The 19819-nt window shown below is 44.2% G+C and overlaps 1 protein-coding gene across 4 annotated transcripts in view; it reads right to left on the bottom strand.

Moving 5' to 3' along the window:
- CARD14 (caspase recruitment domain family member 14) overlaps nucleotides 1-19819 on the bottom strand; it is a 642914-nt gene that overhangs the window by 280449 nt on the left and 342646 nt on the right. The window contains exon 1 of one of the 4 annotated variants that reach the window (XR_011305179.1): nucleotides 6494-6829. The exons of 2 other annotated variants lie outside the window; for them this stretch is intronic. The gene's annotated coding sequence lies outside the window, so the exon portion shown is untranslated. Of the gene's footprint in view, nucleotides 1-6493; nucleotides 6830-19819 lie in introns of those variants that run through there. One more of the 4 variants, XM_069655191.1, reaches the window with a different exon arrangement.

The raw sequence follows: 19819 nt of genomic DNA on the forward strand, positions 1-19819 counted from the left end.
TATACACACTGATTTTAGCGATACATATGGTGATCCATTCTTGGGTGAAATGTATATCACAGTACAGTAATATCATAACCATATTTTTCGTAGTGTACTTAGGAACAAAGCTATGTGATGGCACTTCCAGTTTTGTCACGGGGTGGAAGGTTGTGTTCCATCGCTTCCCGTGATGTCACTTCCGGGTGGGGTCAAATTACATCACGTCCTGTGATGTTATCAGAGGTCAAGGGTCATGCTATGTCACTTTCGCTACCCCTGGCATTTTGGTGAATTCTAATAATCACTTCCAATATATATTACAGTCATGATAAGAATATTACCCTTGTCTCACTGGGCAAGTCACATTACCAAACCGTAGAATAACAAAGAATAGAATGTTATCATTCCAAGGTGGACAGCCCAGCACACTACTATCATACTCTTTCAAAATACCCAATTAAAAAAGGGGAAGAGGACAAATAGCAAGCGAGGGATCTAGCTTGCTTTGCATAAAATCAAAGAGCCTTTTGGGAACATAATAATGATCACAGGATAATTATGTTCTGTGATAAAAGGGATCTTTTTTAATGTATTTATTTACTTAATCATATACAGGAGGAACAATGCTCTTTTGATCACAAAAGAACGTACAATAGATAAGAAATCCCATTTGACAGGAAGCGGCAAGCTTCTTACAATCGGGTGAGTTTGAGGGACATTCTGACCAAGTTGTGGAGGGGAGTAAATGGAACATTCACAGGGGACAATACATAAGTGGACATACATAGATTAAGGACAACCAACATGGGACTTTTTAAGTGTGGGTAAGCAGTACGGCCAGCTGTGCTCGGGATGTGACCATGGTAGGTGAAGTGATAGAGTGGAGGCAGAGGAAGTGAAGGACAGAGGCAGGTTAGAGGGGAGGGAAAGGAAGTGAAGGACAGAGTTGTTGGCGAGCAGGCAGATGAGATATAGGTTATAGGTTTCTATAGATATAGAAAAAGACCTTAAGGAAAGAATGCAGACGATTAAAAAAATCATAATAGACCAAACAAAATTATGAGGAGAGTTAGAAAAGCTCAGAAGAAGTTATAAGCAATGGTCACGAGCAAGGAAAATCCTGCGGCACCAACAAGATAACGAGAGGATGCTCTTTGCCCTTTGTGAAAACAGCACTCGTAACTTTTGGTCAATTATAAATAACTCGGGCAAGAAATCAATTAGCAATAGCACTCAATGTAATCTAGTGTCTGAAAAGAGCTGGACAGACTATCTCCCAAAACATTTTAAAAATACGTCAGAGGGTCCCACGGAGGAGAGAAGGAAGTCGCACAGTGGGAAATTAAATATGATACAAAACTAATAGAAGAGCTCATCCTGAATGCTTCATCTTCGAAGGCGGCGGGCCCAAATGGGCTAACCTACCAGGTTTTAAAAAATAATGCCAAAACATGGGCATATCGTCTTTTCAACCTTTATAATGAAATATTAGAGGCACAAAGTTTTCCATCTTCCTGGAAGCAAGCAGTCGTTATTCCATTCTGTAAGGGGGGGCGACCGGTCGCAACCAGAGAACTATAGGCCAATCGCCCTCCTCAACATTGAAAGCAAAATATTTATGAGAATTCTCTTGATAGAGCTAGAGGACTGGGCAAAGAAAACAAATGTCTTATCTAAATTTCAAACAGGGTTCAGAAGTGGTATGTCCACAACATTAAATGGCTTGGCTTTGAATCTTTTAGCAGAACATTCTAAAGAGTATAGGGAGGGCCCGATATATGGAGCCTGGATAGATTTCTCCAGGGCCATCGATCTAGTGATAAGGGAGCATCTGTGTGCTAAATTGAGAAACTGGGGACTACCGAGAAGGTTGTTGTCAATATTAATTGAATTACACAAAGATACTTCATTGATGGTAAGATTAGACGAGGTTGGTCATTTTACTCATTCAATTAATGTTGAACAAGGCGTGAGACAAGGGTGCCTGGGAGCGCCATTTTTATTTAATGTGTATTTGTCAGACCTGGGGGCCTTTTTGCAATCCTGGACAATGGCGAGGCCAAAACTAAATTCAACCAAGGTTTTTTGGCTCGCCTATGCTGATGACATTGTCTTGATTGACAGGACAGCATTAGGGCTGCAACGCTTATTGAATGGCCTAGGTGTATACACTAAAATAAATGGACTCCAAGTAAACCCAAAGAAGTCCAAAATGTTAGTGCTGAAACACCCAAAAAAGCACATTAACTATGGAAAATGTTTTTTTGAAGGTGAGGCAATTGAGAGAACAGAACAGTTAGTATACTTGGGTTACATGGTGCATTGTTTCTCATCAGCCAGTAAAGCGGAAGCAGAAATAAGGCTAAAGGTTGAGAAAGCGGTGCTGCAGATGAAAAAAATTCTTCGTAAACTTTGTAAATTCTCAATCATGCCGCTACTAAAGTTTTACATTGTAAAAATAATTCCAGTGATACTATATGGACTGAAGGCCAAACCAACTCTATGGGATATAGACTGGCAAAAAGTGGAAGGTCAGTTATGGAAAAGAACATTAGGCCAACCCAACTGCCTTCCTATGTCCGTTTTAAGGTTTGAACTCGGACTAAAATCACTGCAGCAACAAGTGGGTTGGAGATTGCTCTCATTGTATAGGTTGATAGTAACCCCACAAAAAAACTCACTTTATGAGGCTATAAAGACGCAGCTACAAACGGACAGGTCAAAGATACTTCATCAGGTGGAAGTTAGAGTTGTGAGAATCTTGACAGATGCCGATTTGACGGTAGAAAGTCTGAAAAACAATCCCCTGAAAGCGAAGAAAGAAACTTAAACAATGGATTGCATTAAGACAGGAGTGGAAAACGCGGCGCTCAAAACCAAAGAATAGCTTCCTAACTCTGGATAAAAAACTGGGAGAGTTACCAAAGTAGCTACAAAAGCATCCAAATAGGGAATCATGAAACATATTCCTTAGGGCGCGCCTATTCTTAATCCACACAGGAGAAATTTTAAACATTAGACGACAAAATCACAACGCCATCACTCTGTGCAATATGTGTGCAGACTCCATTAAGCAAAATTTGCAGCATTTACTTCGAGACTGTGAAGGGACTTGGGATATTAGAACAATTTATTTCTCTAAGTTTGTAGACAAAATGGAAGGTCTACTATCGGAAAGTTTCTGGAACCTCTTGATATCGGGGTATAGCACTGCCCTAACAATTGTGGTGGGACAGGTCTTAACAAAGATTGCTCTGCTACCTACGGAAGTCTGGCAGAACGATGACACTAGCACTAAACAAATCCAGGCGTTGAGCGGGAGCGGCAATGATTGTCTTGTTTTTTTCTTTTCCTCCCATCGTTTTTTTTTTATATAACGGAAGGATAGAGTTTGGAGAGATAAGAAAATTGGGCAGGGCTTGATTGTCTAAATGTACCTTTTTGTTTTCGAGATTCCGTAAATAATGTTGTCTTCAATAGAATTATCTTCTCAAAGGAGTGGAAAAGTGATTGTGTTGTATTTTATATGTTATATTTTAATGATTGGTAAAACATTTTTGTAAAGGTCAAACTTGATCAAAACAAATCATTTTTTTAAAAAAGATATACGTTAGGAGGGCAACTCGGAGGCGAGGAGGTATGTGTTTTATTTGGTTTTGAATAGATTTGTGTAGACTGTTTCTCGGATGTCCGAGGGAAGAGAATTCCATGCTAGTGGAGCAAGAAGAGAGAAAGAACGGAAGCGAGAGGAAGCACAGGGAGGGCGTGCTGGCACAAGAGTAGTCGAGGAAGCAGAGCGGAGATTGCGAGAAGGCTTGTAGTGTTGGATAGAGGAGCACAGAAAAATGGTGCCTTAACGTGGATAGATTTGTGAACCAGAAGACCTTTCAATCCGGCCCTGTTTTGCATCATCAGCCATCCAGCCTGGTGATTGTACGAGGAAGTAGGTGTAAAGTGAGGGAGTTCAAAGAGAGTCCTGGTAACGAAGTTAATGATCTTGTCGAGAGGACAGAAAGCATAGTTGCGGAGGCAAAACAGGATGCTGGTTCATAGTCAAGTTTAGAAATGACAAGAGTGGTTAAGAGATGGTTGGCGGTGTTGAAAGGAAGGAGGTGACTAATTTTCCTAATATTTAGGAGATTGAGGTGAGCTGCTGTCCAAGTTCTGGAGATGAAAGTTCAGAAGGTGTGAGAAGGGTCATAGATGCCGCTGAGGTTTGTAGCTGAAAAAGAGTAGGGGAGAGTGTCAGGTGGGAACTGGGTAGGCAGAAGAAGAGATGAGCGAGAGCTTTTGGCAGGGAAGAAGACCACCTCTGTTTGGTAGAGTTTAACATCAGAGAATGCGAAGTCACCCAATATTCCATGGCAGAGAGACAGCTGGAAATGTTGAGAGATCAGAGGTTAGTCCAGGAAAAGAAAAGATTTGGGTTTTTTCTGCTAAGAATTGGTACGAGAACCCAAAGGAGGAAATTAGTGCCCCAAGAGCAGAGATGCAGCATGTAAATAGGTGGGGAACCAAGACAGAGCCTTGTGGAACACCAAAAGAGGAGTGAGTTAAGAGGTGTTGTTGCTTCAGAAGACAATCTGTGGATGCGTCGCAGAGAGGATATGTGCTTGAATCACTAAATATATAATAACACTGGGCTTGGTGCTAATTTAATCTTTCCCAACATGCACCCTAAAATTAACATTGAAGCAATTATACTGCTTTGGACAGGCTTGGTGCTCTGAGGTGATGCTAAAACGGATGTGGTATTCCATTGGAGGCCAATCCCTCAAAATGTTAGCCTGGTGTCAGGGCGCCAAAGCACATGGGCAGACAATGCACAGACACCCTACGAGACGTATATATAGAATAAAGGCATTGCCAGCGTCAGGGCATGTCATCACCGTCATGTGAAATGCCCCCCACCAACCCCCGCACTGCCTGAAATGGGGATCTCGCCCTGACTGAAATGGGCCCCCACGCCCCACCCTGACTCTGACAATGCTGCTCTTAAATGGCCATTTAGAGCTTCAGCACTCTTGCCGGCTATCCATGTGTGTTCTGCTGTGCAAAGAATAATACACATTCCCTTATAATCAGCGTGGCCCTGCACTGCTTTGAGAACGATGCTGTCACGGGATCCACGCACAAGCTGAGGACGTGGGCAAAGCAAGTTGGCGTTATCTTGCTCCAGGAGACGTGAAATAATGTAAGATCCTGCAGACATTGTGCTCATTTCCCAGGCCCCCCCCCCCCCCAGACCTTATAATATACTTTGTGATACGATTAGTGAATCGGGCGTGCAAAAGCTGCACTCCTTGGATGTGCCCCAACAAACGTATTTATGTTGTTCCCCTGACCGTCTGCTGTCAAAAACTGTAAACGACGCCACATCGTAGCATTTGTGTTCCTTGCATGTGCAGGCGGATTCGCCGCACGCCTCTTCAGCCGGCCCCGTGGGACACACATAATTACTTTCTCAAGACACCGTTTCCATTTCTCCAGGTTTGAGCTTTCTGTTTTTCCCCAAACCTATGTTTTAATGGGAGAGCTCCCGTCTCACACCACGCTCTTTTCCCCCCTTTCTATCCCCATCCTGCCCATTGCTTTTTAACATTATTTTAACGTGTTCTCCTATCTTCCCAAACCGATCTATTTTTTGTGGTGACATTTATTAAAGTCGTGGTTTTTGTGAAAGGCGTTTTACATGTCCATCCTAGGTCCCATGACTTTAATGGTCTCAGAAAATCCGGCCTGTACTGTGGCAGAGAGATCGCCGAGTCGCCCATGGTGAATGGCAGTGAGGGGTTCTTTCTGCCCCAGCCCTAACAGCCTTAAAGACTGCATGAAGAGGTCCCAAGTCCTACACTTCCCAAGAAATTCATTGTCGGCACACACAAGGAATGTCCACATCATCACCCACTGCCGGCTTTTAAGAGAACTACAGCTGTCTGTCTGAGCTCTGAGGTCTCCCTAAGGCCTGTGGGATACTGGGTGGGATAATGTGCCTAGTGCCGCCCAGCCAAATAAATCGCCTGTTGCCAAGCATAACACTGCCGACGATAACGACAATCACAATTTAAGCACAGTACGTACTTTGGGCCCAATTCATGGATTTTTTTGCACGGTTCAAAGTGACTTTGCACTGCCGACACAAACCCTGATCGATGGAACTCTGCAAAGTGTATTTTTGCAGTAAAAAGTCAGTACAAAGTCATTGTGTACTGCAAAAATGACTTTAAACCGCAAAAATACACTTTGCACAGTTCCATGAATCAGGGTTTGTGTCGGCTGTGCAAAGTCACTCTTCAGCAGTGCAAACAATGCCATGAATCGGGTCCTATCTCTATTACAGCGAGTTGGGGCATTTGGGTGCTTAGACAGCAGATATATATGTTCAATGAAATAAAAACCAAAATAAATTCTGCACCGCATGCACACCTAGCAACAGTCCACTAGATGTCCAAACGCACTAGCTGAGCACGTGCATCACCATGACATTCCTGGGCGGCTTCCCGGGACTCACCTCGAGGACAGAGATGGCTCCCGGGAAGTTCTTTAGTTCTTAGGCTGGCTCGCGGTGCCTTCTGGTCCCTGGAGAACAGGCGGTTAGGCCCCTCTATGAGCAGCAGTCTGGGGGTGGGGGCGGAGCAGAGCCCTTCGGTGGGGCCCTGGCAGGGCAATGAAGGCCTTGGCAGTGCAGGGCAGCTCCAGGAAATAAGGCGGATGGGAGCCTGGCGGTGCAGCCCAGTGGGGTCCTGACAGAACAATCCGGCGGGAGCCTGAAAGAGTAGGGGGGGGGTTGGGGGTCGGAACCCTCGCGCAGCACGCCGGCTCCTTCCAGCACCCTGAAGAAAAGAGAAAAGTGAAGTAAGGCCGAGTGCATGTCAGGGCCGGGAGGGGCCACGCACGTCAGCGCGGGGAGCGCGGTGCCTGCGGGGGACAGGTAGCGTGAATTCGCCGAGCGGGGCGGCATAGCTGGCATTCCACGTGCCGCGAGACCTTGGCACGGGGCCCGGCTGCCGCCACAACATGTCATCACCAGGGAGCGGGTATTCCCGCTACACATAAAGCAACCTGCCCGGGCGCGCAGGCCGCGCCACAAGGAAGTGGCTGCTCGATATTCTGTAATCCTATGCAAATAGGCCAGCGGCCAATCGGAGCCGCCCTCCGCGAGGGCCAATGCACGCAGCAATGGCCTTGGCTGATTTTTGGTACCCATAAACGGCCCAATCCAGTCAGGTTTTCATTGTGGCAGACACCTTGTGTAGGTAACTTCCACTTAAGCATGCTGCAGTTGTTTTTCAGGGGGCTTAAACGCATGCTGTTATGCAACACACAATAGTATGTTTTACATACATCCTACAAACGTTTGTAATTGTACAGTACTAATGGGCGCTGCCACTATTTCCGATGTTCGAGTGATTGAAACACGTGTTAATAGCCTCAGAATGATGAAAGGATGACTCAACCCGCTAGGATTGGAATCTTTGACCTCAACGTCACATAGACGTTTCAGCAGCACTTGTGGAACTGGATGGGTTATTTTACTAAGCAGCAACACTGAGGACTGTTCCAGCCGCATGTTCTCCTGTTTTTATAGCAGAGGCAACAGGAAGACACTTATGTGGCATAGGTTTTCCCTTGTCTATCAAGCCTCCCCTTAAGTGCCAAGAACGGGTATGCTCGTCCTTTTGCATAGACCTGCATAATAGCCTGGCAGTTAATCTCTCTGTAACCACTCTTGCTATCTGAAGAAGAATGCCTGCCCAGTTTCAAGCAATCCCCAGTTTCCAAATGGACGTGTCCAATTAAGGCCCAAAGCCTCTCCACTTTACCCAGTAACAGCAAAATGGTCGAAAGAGAGATTACCCCCAAACCAAAAGACATCTAGAAAACAGGCTCGGACTGGCCTATAGGGCAATAGGCCCATGGCCGAACCAAAAACAAAATGCTGATGTGGGCCAGTTTTTAGGTCAAAGCGGGCCACTTTTTTGGACAATGTGGGCCAGTTTGACGAGTTTTGGCCACTGTTGCTAAAAACATATTCTTTAGAATGCACAATTTGCATCACATTTTTATTTAAAAAAAACACCCCTTTGGATACTATGCAAACAGTGCAACAAAAGGAATGAATAGCCATTTGCATCTGTGGGCCACTTTTTCATTGGTGCCCGAGACAATATTATGGCCCAGTTATTAGGCAGAAACCTGTGCAGTTCCCTTAGGGACCACTGCAAAAGATTTAAGACTACAGGTGTTTGGCAGTAAACCCACTTGGTAGCAGTCTGTACCACACAAATTCACTTGGTAGCTGTGGCTGAGCAGTTAGACTTCCCTCAAGAAGAGTTAGGCAGTATGCAGAGTATAAACAATAGGTACAGGGACACAGTAGTACAAACAAACACTGACCAGAGCTTTGGTGTAAAAGTATATCATTATTTATTTAAAAACACACTTGTAATTTACACTAGCAAAAACGAGGTGAGTAAATTCAGCACACAGTCACTATCATATATATACAACCCTATTCACTTATTAGACAAGTCTTAGTGAGAAACACCACTTATTTTCAGACATAGGTGAGTGCTTAACATAAGATGACACTAATAAGTTGTAAAGAAAGGGAGGAAAAAGGCAGGGTTAAGGAAGCACACAAGTTTCAATACTTTTACAAAGAACCACAGTAAGGCAGGATAGGCAGAGTTCTACTGGAGAGCAAGGAAGTCAATTGCAAGGCCCACTCTTGGAGAGAGCAAGCAGAAGGGGTCCAGGTTCACACAGTGGGGTTCTGCCCAAAGAGTCTTGTAGATAGTTCGCACAAAAAGGATGAAATTCAAGTCAGGAAAAGTTAGCTAGGTTGTTCCAGGCTAGCCCAGGTTAGAAAGTCGAGGCGATCTGTCGCAAGGAAGTGTGAAGGAAGCTCCAGTGGGGGCAGTTGCTCCTGGCAGCAGGTGCAAGTCGGTGTTTCGTCCAGAGGAAGAAGAGGTCTCGCCGTGGAAGAAAGATGGAGGTCGTTGCACTGCCAGGGAAGAAACCAGCCGCGGAGTCCTCCGGTTAAAACGTACTACCCTTCTCTTCGCGGTAGTGGTAAACCGTGGTATTCCAGTTGCCGGGGTGCTTGGCACGGGCAAGGCGGCCACAAGATGCTCCAGGAAGGTGAAAAGAAGGCAAAACTGGTTATCCACACCAGTCAAAGGAAGAAGACTCTCCGGACTGGAGATCTCCTCTGTCGTCAGGAAAAGTGGGGAGACGGTTCAGCAGGGCTCCACCGGTGGTGTTGTCGTTGCAGGTCGGCTCAGCTTCTCCCTCCTCGGATTCTTAGGTCCTGTGGCGACTTCTGAAGTTCCAGTCCCCAAAGCCCTGCTTTTATGCAGCATCCCCCATTCACTCAGCCTAGCTGTCAATCAAACATGCTAAGTGGTGAGCGGGCCGGCTCACCACTTGGGCCAATCACACAAGAGTGCGACTTGAGTTACCAAGGTAACTCAGTCCAGGGTGCCTAAACCCCCTCCCACACCCCCTGTGGTACCCAGACAGAGTGGCACCACTTTCGGAGGCTTCTGTGGAGAAGCCCGCCAAAAAGTGGGACAAAGGGCTCGACTTGGGTTGGAGTCACAGAAGAGAACACAAACGCCATTTTAGAATCGAGTTCTGGCAAAAAATACCAACCGGTGAATTAATATTAAATATTAAATAAATAAACCGGCGGTATGTTCGAGGCTATAGGAATGAAATAATTAAAGTTGGCAGCCTCAAACAATGGGAAAATCCCATAGAGATATATTCGCGGTCGAATATAAAAAGTAGTATCCACTGCCACCAGCCAAAACTCGATCAGGGGGGACAGAGATGTGCCCCCTCGAACAACAGACCCCGGGGCAATCGAATTGCCCAGACCAGTACGTACACAATATGATGGTTTGTACTGGTTTCTGTTCATAATTTGGGACTAGTAAAGCCAATGGTGACTTTACATGCCCTGGGAGACAGTAGTCAGTCCCAGGGTATGGAGTCTATGTTTGGGGGTCGCTACGACACCCCTGGGTTACGGCACGGAGGGTGCTGTGTAACCCACATCAAAAACACATGAAACCCTATGGAGTAAAAGACCCCATAGCCCATAAAACACATGGAAAGACAAAGGAACACCTCAAATCATGTCTAAGAGTGGGAGTAAAAGAGTCTCACTCTTAGCAGGAGAAAGAAATAAACCCCAGAAATCCAGCAAAGCTGCTGGGAGACTCACTAGGTTTGGGAAATTAGCCTTTACAGAGAATTCTCCCTAACACTAGTGCGACCCTTCTCGAAAATACCTCACTGCTTCACTTAGCCAATCAAGCATCAAAGCAGGGAGAGGGATTAACCCACCCTGATGGTTATCCCCGAAGGTCTGCAGTCACTGACATAACAACAACAACAAGCACTAGCAAAGCCAACAGTTTTGACTTTTGTGTAGTAATTGGTTAGGCATTTTCCAGGCATTGCCTTAATAGTTCTAGCTGGCCATAAGATGGAAAAAGCTGGTCAATGGTGTTACTATGTGAGCATATTGTGGCAGTGCCTAACAAAAGGTTTTCTAATGCCTGTGCCAAAGTCCAACAGGTTCTCTTTTCCAATGCTTGTTTTTTTTTATTATCAGGGTATCAGTGCAAAGCACAGATGCAAGGATATACATATCGTTTATGAATCAAGTGGCCGAAGGCATACTTGGTTAAGATATTTTGTATCACCCCAGAGGTGGTTTGCAGCTGCAGTTAAGCCATTACCTTTTAGAAGACTGCTTACGAATAATAGTTTCAGCCTACTTCTGGGGGCTATGGAGACTTGGGCGGCATCTCATTTAGATCAGCATGCAGGGGTCTGCGAACCAGTGCCTCTCCTGAGACTTTGGACTACACATCCCGTGATCTCTCACCATTTACTATGCTGCTTAGGGCTGATGGGAATTGTAGTCCGAAACATCTGGAGACACAAAGGTTGCAGATTCCTGCAGCTAGGGCAGTCATCACCTTATAGTCAAGATGATTAACATTTATAGATTGAACGCCCTTTTGCAGAAAGTAGGATTGAGAATAATAACAATATATTAGGCTATATCAGCCAGGAGATCACGCATACAATCTAAGAACTACCCCAATGCCCATAAACATAGCCTCCAGCCCTGTTTTTGTAGAAGGTCTTTCCCATATGTGTCGGATGATGCATAACTTAAGTCCAGTCGTCTATAGAAGCATATTATATGCGACGCTCACAATGTTCCATGGTCTAATTGCGAGGACTTTTGTAATCCAGATCTCTTTAACACGCAGCACTTTGAAAGGTTGTTTAGTGGGATTACGTCTTTTCTAAATTGTGTGTCTCACAGACCATTTTATATGTTGAACAATATGGCCCCACCAGTTATTACCTCCGGACCGTGAGCAAACATAATAGCACAGTCACTATCAGAAGCGTTGGACCTCCAAAAATGTGTGTTTTCTAGCAAGCCCACCTTAGCACTGAGCGTGTCGTGTCAGCTGTATGTGTGGCCTGGGTTCAGCAGCCTAATGCCAGCTAGAGACCGCCGGCACCAGAGGTATCTATGCTGGCACTGGCCAATATCCTGCGGCCAATCAACGTGCTTCCGTGCTAGAAGCTGTGATCTGGTTGGCTGAGTGATGTATAAATTTTTGAACCTGTTAATATTGCAGCCGGGCAAATCGAAGGGAGTGTCAAAAAGCAGAAATGGATTTCTAGTGCACGTGGAGGGCACACCAGTGGCTAATGAGCAGTTATTCAAAGGGAAGCATTTTCACGTGTCGTGTGCTGGTAAACTGAGTTTTGCCTGCAAGGGATCACACGGTATGAGCCTGCTCAAGGCCCAGGCGTGGCCGTTCTCTGCAATTTCACATTCACAGGAGTCTCCTATTTGAGAATTTTAATCCATAACTGGATTCGAGGAAGGAGAAAGGACTTATAAAACACACGTTCGGGAATACAAGCCCACCCGCAGTAGGAGAAAGCTGCAACTTGATCTGAGATGAAGCTATCTTTTCGGATTCCAAAAAAATCCTTCATTCAAATGTTCTACCCTCAACGTTTTGTCGACCATCCTAGAATAGGAGTAGTTATAATCAATTTCAGAGTAACATAAGTTTAATCATATTGACCCATCTGAAGAAAAGGGGAAATGTATGAACTAAATCGGGGACTAAACCAAATGCTAGCAGAAAGACTGTGATGAACCATTATTTATGATAAAGGTTGAAAGTTAATTAACCAATACAAAGTCCTAAGTGGGGGGACTAACATACACAATGGTGTGTGATGTCACCAGAAAGTAGCATATCACAGTGAAATATGCACATTTCATTCAATTGGCTTTGCACCACCATACAAATTGCACAGAACGAATGGCATTTGCTGTTCATAAAATCAACACACACAAAAAACCAAGAGAGGATATTTTCCACTAATAGGGTTTTGAAAAAGTTGAAAGGTGTGCATGTTTTGTACTCCAAGAATCAATATGAATGTTTTCCCTGGAACATGCAGTGTGGAAATGTGACATTTCACCTTTGGTGTTTGCTATTTTTCATCAGGTTATATGGTGCAGTGGTGATGTACCGGGGTTCGAGTCCCGAGATCAGTGTAAATTCACAAAAGACAGTCAATGTTTCTCATTTTACACACAGCCTCTAAAACACTTGGAAGGGTGGGACGGCGCCGTCCACCCGCGTGTACTCTCGACTTGAACCACGATTCTTGCTCTACACACCCAGAGGAAGCTTTCCCAATCAGACGATGTTCTCTCCGGCATTCAAAATGAAGGCACACATATTACGTGGAGCTCTTAACTATCAGGATCCTATCTCTAATACATTGAATTCAATCTTTTCCCCCTCATGTTAAGAGACGTCTTGTAGGGCTTGCCGAGGTAGACAGGTCTTTAGCCAGATAACGTTATATCTGGAAACGCTGGCAGATTTCTCTATTAGGTTCCTTGGCTGGACAGAGCTGCCAAGTTTCCGTTGGCAATGCCTGAGAAGGCCATCAAGTCCTGTGTTTGCTTAAATTTGGTGACTTGCAGTTTCCTACATTTCAAATGGCGGAAAAGAACAACAAGTCCAAGAATCCAAAGGGATAAAACAGGTCTGGATGGCCTCCTCAGGACACTTGAGGGCACTGGCTCAGTTATGCACGGCATGACGTCATCAGTGTGCATTCACAGTTGTACTCCTTCTCACCATATCTGATGTCCTGGATGTCTTCTCGTTCTCAATGCAGGAGCTTCCAGGAATAAGTTGAAGACACGCAGAGTCAAAGGGCTGCCTTGCCTCTTGCCCTTAGTGTTACGAAACAGTAAAAAGACTGTATTGTTGATGAGGATTATCAGACAAATGTCTGGATAGGGAGCAGTCATAGCTTTTAAGAAGGCTGACCTGAAGCTAATTGTTTCCAGGATATGTTATGTTGGGATGTATTTGCATAGCGCCTGCTGCCATGTGCTATGGCTTCAAAGTGCTGTGGTCTCACTGGCCCCTGGGAAGACCATAGTGACGTAGATAAGGCTAGGATACTGTGCCGAATGCCTCTTCTGCACCAATATTGATGAAAAATCAGCAGAATTATTGATTCTTTTACAATCTGAATTACGGTTGCGATTAGTTTCCTGGTGCTCCGAATGTGGCCCTCAATTATACATTCAAATTGGTTGATCTGGATGAGCTGCTTGACTTTGCTCGGGCCTTTAGGCACCAATCTTTGTGTCATTACTCACAGAGCTATGCCTATTGTGAAGACGACCTTCCGAAGCCACCCTTCAGTCACACAATTTCCACTTGCAAATGTTGATGGACGGTTCTCAGAGCCATTGTAGTATGGGAGACGATCCAGGTGACAAGCCCGAGACTAAAATATCTGCCTTTCACACACCCAGATGTGGATGCATAAGAGCTGAAGAAATTCTACTAATTGGCAATTAACCCAAAATGCCATTAACACTGACCCTCTTCAAAGCGGCATCCCAGTGCCAGTCACCAAGGCTTGGGTTTTATTTATCGTTATGCTGATTGATTTTCTGTGCTGTGAGAAACGCATTGCCAGAAACATTATTCAGAACACAGGGGCGAAGCCCCTGGTCATCTGCTGTTTTCTCTTTTAGAACAAATAACAAGAAGTACCCGTACTACGCACAGTTTCTGTGTACAAACTTGATAACACTCTCATCAATTGTTGAAAATCAATGAACGTGTAGGTCGCTGTTCCGAGTCGCTTATTGCTTGATGTGCCTTGCGCTCTGCAGTAAACTGCACGGATTATGAGTGCGTGTGTCTGGCTGACATACCCGGAGCAGATGTGGAAGGGAAGCGAGAGTTGGCGTGCTGCAGCATACTGGGACCGTCTGTGTGCTCTCCCCACCTGTTGCCTCACCCTGGCACAGTGCAGTGCATCGCAGTTCAAATATCTCAGAAACATGCATCCTAGGGCCTTGAAACGTGGTTTGTGAGGGGACCTTCGAGTTGTGATCCTCACACTGAGATGCTTAAAATTAGATTTGTCCGTTCCTTCTACAACCACATTATTGTTTCGCCGATTTCAGGCAACCGTCTCGAGTGTGAACAAGCTGAAACCCGGGGAAAAGGGCAGGGTGTTCAAATACCATGCAGCCAGTGATGTCCAGAGGGTCCTAACAGGTAACCATGCAACATTTAGTGCAGATTGGCGGAACGGTGTGGAATTGTGTGAGGAACAAACTAACAGATTTTCTGCTTTATATATGGAGGGATAGAGATATCAGTTTAACAAATAAAGCCAACTGGTAACCTCAACTAACGAAGAAAGATACCATTTTAAAACCTAGCAAAAAAACAGGAAAATATTCTCAAGTCAAAATAACATGAAACAAACTAATGAAATATTCCAACACTGCACCCAACACAGGGTTTAAGGAAAAATGAAAATATCTTCTGTAGTGTCATGTGCATATCGGAGTAATCATTACAAAATAAAATAGCCAAATAACAATTGATTAAATATTGAGTAAACAAAACCAAGCATTAGCAATGTCCGTCAATCCATTGTTTCCTTAAGCACTGCGTTTGCTGGAATATTTCATGTTATTTTTGTCTTGCATTTATTTCTTTCATTTTTTTCCTCCAGAGTTTAACATTGTTTCTTTATTTGATATTCACACAGTCTTTTTTGGTTGCAGGTACCAACTGGCTCTATTTATAACTTTTATGTTTTACATTTTTGTATGAAGATCAGGCATGGGTGGAGTGCCTTTTGCCACTCCTGGTTTCCACGTTGAGTTTCGCTTTTCTGCCTTCCAGAGAAAAGGCTTGCTGGGGGACACTTTTTTAGTTTCAGCTTAAAAGTTACATTTCTGCTAAAATGTTTCCCTTTATCCCTGCACGGTTCTCCCGGAATTAATTTATCCAGTCATCGCTTGGGAGCTGCGATGACATGAAAAGTGCGGTTGCTTTCATCCCAGACTCCCTCATCTCATACGATGTGTTCATCCAATACATGTGTGCCAGATCTACGAATGTGATGACGCAAGCAGTGTGGTTGATTTTGTTCCTGAAAATGTCTGCCAATGCCTCTACGAAGCGATATTTTTGTGAATTTGTTCATGCTACACAATGAGTTTTTGCGTATTGGACATGGGAAACGTGTGAAAGTCTGTGATAGCACATTAGTGCAGGGAATTGGGAAATTATTCGGGGAGAAGGGTTTAGTGCACCAAGCTTAGTGGTGCACTTTGAGGAACCTACAATCCACCTTTTATCGTGCCAGCTCCTCATCTCATTCAGTTCCACCTGCAGAGCCCCCTGCTTGGTTTCAGTATCATTTTGAAACAGAACTTATGGCGCTGCTTCAAAATCAGGTAAGGGTGACGGGCAGGTGGGTGCTGGGTGACCTTTTTGGCACATGGCTGCGTGCACTGTGGGAGATGGGACTGAGGCATTTTGGAGATTCTCAGACTTCTGGGAGAAACAACCAGGGATTCTGGGCCCTGTACCAATTGCCTGGCGAGTGTAGGACAAACTCGGAATATTCCCCAATGGGCAAAAATCCCAGCGGGACCTGCGGGGCGCAGGGCCTGAGCTAGTTAGAGTGAAGTTTCTGGCAGCAAACAGCCTGCTAACCAACAGAATAAACAAGGTGAAGTGAGGGCCTACGGGTTCCATATCTCAGACAGCCCACTCTCTGAGCCTAAGTATTGTGCCACCCTTAGCACTCTGCATATGGTAATGAGTATAGTCAGTAAACGGCCCCTTATCTATTTCCCAATTCCTCGATCATTGTTCACTGTACAAAATGCATTGATTTAAGAAAAAGAGTGAGAGAGAGAGAGAGAGAGAGAGAGAGGGAGAGACAGTGACATAGAGAGGAAGAGACCCTTATTGACAGGGGCATAGTGAGAAAATGAAATGGCTGTTGCATGCAGAGGCTAGTGGTAGGAGTGAGGTGAGGGGACCAGGCCACTTTGGCATGTTAGGCTTATGCATGCTTTGCTACAACCTCTAATGCTTTGTTATGCATCACCATGCCTTTACCATACCTTGCTAGATCATATTAGTATTGCTAACTGTGGCTTGATTGTTTGTACCCCTCTCTAACCTGTTCAACATTCTACTTTCTACAAATAGATGTATATGTTAAAAAGACAGCCCCAGAATGACAGAGAGGGAGAGGCCACGTTAGGCCCCTATTGTGCGAATGAAGCTAGCTAATGTGGAGGTCTATTGAAATAGAAAAGCCAGTACAAAACATTGATTCCAATATAAGGCCCAGTGAATGAACAAAAACAGGCCTATTGCAACTTCAGTAAAATACAAAGACACTGAGTTGAAGGAGAGTGTTCCTTAGAACTGTGATTGTAACTGTGTCCAATGGAGGCAAAAAAAAATACACTTCTTCTGCAGCTGCTGACTTTGTGTAAACTGGGAAAAGGCACCTTTTTTCCTCATATAAAATGACAGCCTGTAAAGAGAAAGCCCTATTTCATTTTTGTAGAAGTGAACACTGGTTTCCTATGCTAACTGTGGCCTAGCTGTGTTCATGAAATGCATAATGAATCTACATCTGTTCTAATATAGCAGAAAAGAAAAATTGTATTTTTGAAAAGCGGGCCTATATATAATGCTACAATGTTACATGTAAGCACATTTTGTTGAAGTAAAGCTGTATTTTCTGAAGAATGGATGCAACTGGACATTTCCCCACTGAACTGAAAGGTCGGTGCCTTTGAAATCTTGACCTGACGAGCTTTGGCTGAGGACACCTAGTAGAAGGAGGTCTGGATTTCAGTTTAAATGCTGAGATATACAAAATGATGGGAATTACAGATAACACAGCCAGCAGAAATGACCTTTAAGGTCAGGTCTCCCATTAACCGTGCATAAGTGGCCAACAGAAATGACCTTTTCAAGGCTGACTCGACCTCAAGAAATGGCTTCAGAGCCATTAATGGATGATCAAACTTTGTGTATGAAACAGACCTTGCTGATAAGCAGATGTTCCTTAATAGGTCACAGAAGAAGAAAAAAAAACTTAAGAATAGGTGGTGGCTGGATATGAAGTTACCTCACATGTAATGCATTGCCATATGTTTAACATTGAACACGTTTTCTTAAATAAAAAGAGCATTGTGGCTTTCCCTGAGCTCATCCAAGACTCATTCTAAAGGAGATAAAAAGCCAGTCGGGACCATGTAAAATACTTTTTGTATGATGGATAAAACCTGAGTTATGAGTAAAATTATGATTATTGCCTTCCCATAATTCTGAGGGAATAGAACGTTTTTGTGATGATAGGTTATAGAAGTAAGGTTGGAATCAGGAAGGGGCAGATTTGTGACTATTTGGGCTCAGGAGCAAATTGCAAAAAACAGTAGCTCCACCCAGGAAGAACGTGCTGACATAAAATGAATATTGTCTGAGTCCCATAAAATGTACAATCCAAAAATAAATATGTTCATGCAGTTATCTGAAAAATCAGGGTAGCTGCCATGTTGTGAGAATTTTCTACACAAAAAGGTAAAACCCACCTGTCATTTTTGGATGATATATTTTTACTCCTCCCTCAGCTACCATAAACCCATACCTCCCAACTTCTGGTCTAATAAGCAGCCAGCGGGCGTCTCTTTTAGAGAGAGAACTGGCCAGTCCATAGAGTGGTAAATATGATAATAATGGAGTGTCACCACTCCTATAAGAGCTGAGTTTTCTATCTGAGATGAACTGACTTGCTGGTATTTCTTTGACATTTTCGACTCTTGGGAACTTTCTTTGGTCTTTCTATTTTTCCCTTGACTTTCCCACTCTATTGCTTGAGGTAGTCTGCTTCTGGACTCTTGCAAAGACCTAGAAGAGCGACAAGAAGAGCTACCAATGCCGTAAACATTACATGGGAGACAGAGACTGTCTAATCTAGAAGCTAGCTGGGCCTGCCATTTGAGGAACCAGAGGAAGTCTGGGGGCTGTGGACTACCCTTGACTGAAGCCTGTGTCCATATCTGTGCTGTCCTCAGAGTGGCCCTGCTTTGTCCATGGATGCCCATAACCAGGCCCTCCCATGTAAGTGGATATATCCCAAAGCTATCAAAAGTGTGGGACGATGTGCCCGCCGTAATCTCCATCTCACATAGCGGGCAGTGGGGTGGAACTGGAGAGACCCTTGGCACATTTTATTGAATCCAACTCAAATTAATTCTACTATAGAAAATCACCCTATCCATTTAAATTGAATTGTGTTGGGAAGAGCTGTGTAGATCCAAAGTGCATTGAATTGAAGTTAAATCAATTAATTCCCATATAGAAAATCACGGGATGAGTGTTGTTAGAGAGCGAAACTAACAAAGTTTATGCCCAGTGTGTTAGAGCCGGTAAAGACAATAAAGTACTTGGGTGATTCTACCTTTCTGAAACCACTGTCATATGTGCCAAAGCGGGGTGACCATAATCCCAAAATATGTAACCCTAAAACACTGCTATTCAAGTGAATGTAGAGGGTGCAAAACACATTTTCCCATTTATTTACTTGCATCCCCCAAACGATTTTCCCACAGCCCTGCATTTCATGCAAATAAAAAGCACAAAAATGATGTTCCCATTGAGTTCATTTCTTGACTTTGCCTTTCAAATAAAAAAGCAAAACGATTTTGCTACTGTATTCACAATCCCCGTAACTTGCCTTCAGATCAGAGGGGTCATATCTAATTGATGGCTGGAGGGTGGAGGTTGCTGGGAGAAAGGAGTATTGTGCCAAACTAAGCAACCACTGTGTGTTTTGTATGTTTCCTATTGGTTAATATGCAAGAAATCTGATGTAAATTGTGACTGGCAACCTTAAAATGTTACCTTTGTGTTGCAGTATCTGTCAGTTCATTAGAAATATAAGTTAGTCAATTGGCGCAAGAACTTTGAATTTGTGATATTGTGGAGTGCCACAGCATTGGTAGCTGAACATTTGGTTGCTATTACATTTTGTCAAACCTTAAATAAATATATATCCGTACTTTACACCAGCCTGTTTCCTAGCTCATTGGTGGTACACAGGGTACTTGTTGGGGTGGTGCGAGACGGGTTGCAGGCCTCACTAAAGTTGAATCTGCAAACAAACTTAGGATGAGCACCACCTTGTTTGGGGGAAAGGAACTCCCTGAGTTGAGAGTGAACGCCTGATTAATCATGACACAGCTTGGGGTTCGTCTGGGATCTGGTTGCAAGTCTTCACTTGTGACAGTGCAGTAGCTGCAGACTATTCATTTGGGTGTAATTGCATTGCAGTGGATGGAAAGTTGTGCTGCATTGTGAAGGTGCCATTCAGACCTGTACCCTGGGTTCCGGGGCAACGTATA

Source organism: Ambystoma mexicanum, chromosome 3q (genome assembly GCF_040938575.1).
Source record: "Ambystoma mexicanum isolate Mex_15411 chromosome 3q, UKY_AmexF1_1, whole genome shotgun sequence".
NCBI classification, from domain to species: domain Eukaryota; kingdom Metazoa; phylum Chordata; class Amphibia; order Caudata; family Ambystomatidae; genus Ambystoma; species Ambystoma mexicanum.